Source organism: Perna viridis, chromosome 9 (assembly GCF_037379345.1).
Source record: "Perna viridis isolate PV_CMFRI_1.1 ecotype Kerala chromosome 9, ASM3737934v1, whole genome shotgun sequence".
In the NCBI taxonomy this organism is placed as follows: domain Eukaryota; kingdom Metazoa; phylum Mollusca; class Bivalvia; order Mytilida; family Mytilidae; genus Perna; species Perna viridis.
In genome coordinates, this window is record NC_142453.1 from 42,467,455 (window position 1) to 42,472,833 (window position 5,379).

The 5,379-nt window shown below is 31.9% G+C and overlaps 1 long non-coding RNA gene across 1 annotated transcript; it reads left to right on the forward strand.

The window, feature by feature from the left end:
- Nucleotides 1-450: 450 nt before the first annotated feature.
- On the forward strand, nucleotides 451-2,756 carry LOC148608608 (uncharacterized). Its single transcript, XR_015915073.1, has 4 exons — nucleotides 451-542; nucleotides 1,347-1,455; nucleotides 1,943-2,046; nucleotides 2,618-2,756. It is a non-coding gene; the product is annotated as an uncharacterized LOC148608608 (long non-coding RNA).
- Nucleotides 2,757-5,379: the final 2,623 nt, after the last annotated feature.

Consider the following 5,379-nt stretch of genomic DNA (forward strand, 5'->3'; position numbering starts at 1 on the left):
GGTACCAGTATCGTATTGATATTCTTGAGCGGGTGTACGTCAAAACATGGAGGCTAATAAAATAGAGTTCCTTTTTTTTCTTATTTTTTTTTAAAGAGCTGCATTTAATTTTGAACTTGAATTTTGGCCATATTTAAAGATGTATCCAAGTAGAAAAAATGTGTGATTTTTATTTACAGATTCAAAGACAGGAAAGAGGAAGGATATCCAGTTGATAGGGAGTACTGCAGCACAACAACAATACCAAAGTGAAAGTAGAAAACATGTGCTTTTGACTTCAAGGTTTGATGATTTTCCAATCTTCGTGGACTGGTCTAGGTTTTTTAAGTTAAAATCAAATTTGAACATTTCCTGAAACATGATATATGTATGAAAGTTTATTTGAATCAACTTTTCAATTTTTAAAAATTTTTTGAAACATGCACCGTTAGCATTGGAGCCAATGGAGAAATCTATACGATACTGAGACCTTGATGCTGCAGTCGTTCAGAAACTAACGAATTCAATACAGCAATGAATGCATACGTCAAGTTCCGACTACAGTAAGTTAGGGGTTGTACTGCTCCAGAAAATCTGCATGATTTGCTCTGACTACTCTGCTCCTGAAACAGTCTCCTCCTTCCACAGTCACACTCACAGGTTGGGAACTACAGCTGAATTCTCGTGCGGTGTTTACCCATTATAAAATTAGAATTTTTTTTAGTATTTTATTTGAAGGGGGAATACTTACCAAGTTTATAATATGGAGTAGGCATTGCCTAAGTCAGCGAGCACTGTGAGCTTTACTGTATATGTACCGTCTGAGCAAGACTTATAAAAATAATAATGGACATTACAAAGCGGGGGGGGGATGAAAATTTTTGCTTCGCAAGTTCAATATTTTTATTTATATTTAACCAGCTTGCAAAATCAATATTTCTATTTGAAAGAAGAATTAAAGTATTCGTAATCAATTCAACCTCATTTGAACATTCGTTACAAGAACAAGTCACAAGTTTTCAGTCAGTAGAATAGACTTACAATTTGTTTACGTAAAATATAGTACAAAACAGGCACTACCTGACAATCCTGCAAAAGTTTTAACTGGATTTGTTGCTTAGTATGTGTTCCTAATACATGTTAGTTCTTAAAAGTTCTTGAATAGAACTTAAAATAAGATATGCTGTGTGCAAAGATTGAAATATGTTAATTGGCATTTGTTTTTTGGGTTTTTTTTGGAGGGGGGAGGGTTCAATACCAACAGAAATTTTTCAAAAGAACCATATTCAACTCAATCTTTACACATGTGGCTGGCATTTTAATACTTGTACAACTAAATTTGTCTAGCTGTATTTTCATTTTTTCAGAACTTTAAGTGAAGACTTGTATTTAAAAGAGAGACACTTACACATTTCTTAGAGAAGAATATTGACCAATTAAAAAGAGCGATTATCATTTGACACATTTACTGTAGCAGTAAGTACTTATACATGCAATACTCAGTGATTATTAAATAATTAAACAATTTTTTTTTCATCCACAGGTATGCATTTTTTAACATAATCTTGATGACACCGTCAATAGGCTGAAACGGTTTTGCTTTGAATACACAGGAAGCTTTCATGACACACATTTTAATAGAAAGCACACTTAAACTCGCAAAATAGTAGTGGAGATGTTTGATTTTGTTTATCATTTCACAGACAATCAGAAACTTTCATGCATACTGTTTGAATGATTAAAAAGTCACCTAATTTTTTATATTATTAAAATTGGAAAGTTAGGCTTTATGTAAATAGACCCATAAAGGGAGATAATTAAACTGATTGATTTTTAATGTGAAAATGTGAAAATCTTGTTAGCACAGCTCCTCCAAAACCACTCAAGGTATTTAAAAAAAAAATATGTGAAGAAATGCATCAGTAGAGATTCAATGCAGTACTTTTAGCTTTGTATACTGTAGAGACAACCTGATAATACCAGATGACTATTAATACATTGACCAACCTGATGGATTGGGTTTTGGATCCTGTAGTGAGAGCAACATGTGATAACTTGTAATGACAGGTATTCCTATATATGCATGGTAAAGCATTACTTGTACATGATTTTGATGTTTTTTTAGGTAATCAGTTTACTTCAAATTGTTATTAATGTTGTGCACTCTGTTACTTAATTGAGCACAAGAAGCATATTACTTGTAGTTAGTTTTTCAACTTAGCACAGTAAGTTCTGTCTTTATACATGAATGAGTTCCATATAAATCAGAATATATTAATAAGTTAGAAATATTTGTAAGAAACCTTCAAGAGTTGAAGACCTACAGATTATGTTTTGCATGGCTTTGAAAAGTGAGGGGATGGTTGTTGCCTGCTGAAACTGACCAATCACCCTCATAGTAATTAGTCAGCCAGTAACACAAATCATGTTTACATTAGGTTGTTACTTTATTATCTTTCAAGGTAGGTTTTTGATAATTGGCATGTTGTTAAGCATTTTTAAGATGTATAGCCTTCTACATGCTCTAGGGTTAATTACCATTGACCTTGACATCACATTTTTGTGCTTTGTTTGCATTTTTTTAAAATTAAAAATCTACCCAATACTATGACATTTTTAGTTCTTAACTATTTTTTAGGTATCATTATTGGTTGGGATTCTATGGTCAGAATAGCTACTGGTATACAGCAAGAAACTCCTGCAAAATTTTAAGAGGATTTTCACATTATATTTAAGAGCAACACTATCATGATCAGATCATCACTACAAAGTGTGCAGTACATAACATGAGCTTTTACTATCATTACCATCAAATGAGAAATTGAGAATCTTCTTTTGGTGATACTGGAGTACAGTTGTAAAGAAATCATCATTGCTACCTAAATATGATATATGTACATACATGTTCTTGTGACTGCTAATATTATTCCCACTGAAGCTAAAGTATTGACATTCAAGAAATAGTTTAGATGTATCAGCCTCATTCACAGAAGGGTAAAATTGGAGGAAACTGTAGGGGTTTAGACATAAGCAACAAACATGTAAATTTTGAAATAGGAATGTAGTTACACGTTTATTCATCAACAGAAATCATTTCATTTTATTCAAAACCCCACCATTGCAAAAAAGGTTTTAATTTTTTTAAATAATCATTAATAAATGTCTGACGATTCAGGAAAAACTTAGAACATACATTATTGTACCTTACTATGATTTGATGTGCTGTAATGTGTATCTAGCATTCATTTTCTGTTTAAGTAATTTTATATCTGTTTACATTCATGACAATATTAGGTGTTTTTATTATGTCTATGTTAGCCAGATTGGAATAGTTTATATGAACTGTGGTTCTTGCCCATGATATAAGGTTCAAAATGATAAGTTAGACTTTGATTCAGACATTTAATTCCTGTCAAATTGCATGGGCATCTATTTCATATCCTTGGAAATTATGAAAGAAGGTTTAGGCGTTTTTCTGCCAAAATTTTGCACAAAATCAACCCAATTTTTGCACAAAAGCGGGGGGGGGGTGTATTAAATAAAGTTGAATTTGCATTTTAACACTTTTTGTTTAAGAATGGACATAAAATGCCAAAAAATACAGATACTTTTGTGTTGAATGTGGATATGGTTATGAAATGTGATGATAGACTAACCTTTTTGTAGTTTATCAACAATATCAGTACTTTTGTAATGCAAAAAAAATGAACTATATTTTGTTATAAAGCATGTTCAAGAAATAACACTTATCAAGATAATTTAGCTTCAATTCTTTTTTAAGTTGAATAATTTAATACATAAAAACATGCATATTCCTTATAAAATTTAATAAAGTAATAAATATACTTCCTAAATGTGAGAATGCATTGGTTATTACTTGCTTATAAATAATAGAGATGTAAAATTATTTAAATTCTATAGCTTTATTCAATCTACACACACATTTGTACTTTCTGGTATCTTATCATAATACCTCTTCATACACATGTACCCATTTTTATATGTTTCTAACTGTATTGATTTACAAATAAAAAATCCTATGGGACAAAAATAATCCCATGGGAGAAAAAAAATCCCATGATTTTTAAATTGATACTATAAGTTTATTTTATCAAAAATTGTAAAATAAAATGCATTTCATTAAATCCCATGCAAATTTGCATCCAATGGTTACTCACATGACATGGTAGGTTGAAGAAAAAGCAGCGCCAGATTTGCAATTCAGTGTTTTGCAAATTTAAATTGTCTTGTGTTAAATAATTTTACTTTGTATAAAGGTGGTCATGCCAAGAACAATTATTTGAAAAAAATGATACCAAGATGTTTATGGGATTCAACTTCCTGAAGATCCTGTCCATTCATCGTCAAGGGTGGGTGTAATGACTTTACTGATTAACGTGAAAAAAATAATTGATTCAGTTTTTTTTGTGGATTAAATTTTACTAACCACTGACATGACCAACGGTGTATCTTTTCTAGGTCACAGTTCAAGATCCCCGTAGTTTTTTCAAGAGTATCTACAATCACGTATATACTAGTGTCATCTGCGAAGAGCTTGATCGACGCACCAATGTCAGATACTATATCGTTGATAAATATTACAAACAATAAAGGTCCCCGAATGGAGCCTTGCGGAACACCCGCTTTAATTGGTCTCCAATCTGATTTACTTCCGTGTAAGACAACCCTTTGAACCCTCCCCGACAAATAATTTTAAAAACCAATGTAGCAGTAATTCCGTATTTTTCCAGTTTAAATAAGAGTCCATCATGCCAAACTCGGTGGAGTGCTTTATTTATATCACAAAATATGACTACTAACAAGAGCTCGACCAATATCATTCGAAAAACTTATTGATTTACACATGAATCACCCTTTGTAAACGCATAGTACTGACTTGGTGTAATCTAGTTTTCCAACAAAACCATGTGGACGTGTTTATAGACACATCTTTAAAAGCATTTAGAAAGAATACATAATAATGAAATTGGTCTATAATTTTTCACTTCACAGGCGTGATTATTCTTAGAAATGGGCGCTACATTTGCTTTCTTCCATTCAGAGGATGAGAGTGACAAGTTAAAAAGTTTACATAATGGAAACTTTAACACCGAAGCTGCTTCTATGAACAAATGGGGGTTTATCAGATCAGGACATAATGCTTTACTTGTATCCAATTTTTTAGCACATCTTATACCTGACTGTCATTAAGAACAACTTAACTGAGTTGTTCTTCAGAAACAATACGAGGGGAAATTCAGCATCGAGAAAGGTGTGCAAGAGTTTGGCCTTCCTTTGAGAGTTAAATCGGACAATGGAATGGAAAATCTTAAAGTAGCAGAGTATATGGTAAAAATGCAAGGGCTGATGGACAAAAAATGCATGATAACAGGAAAGAGT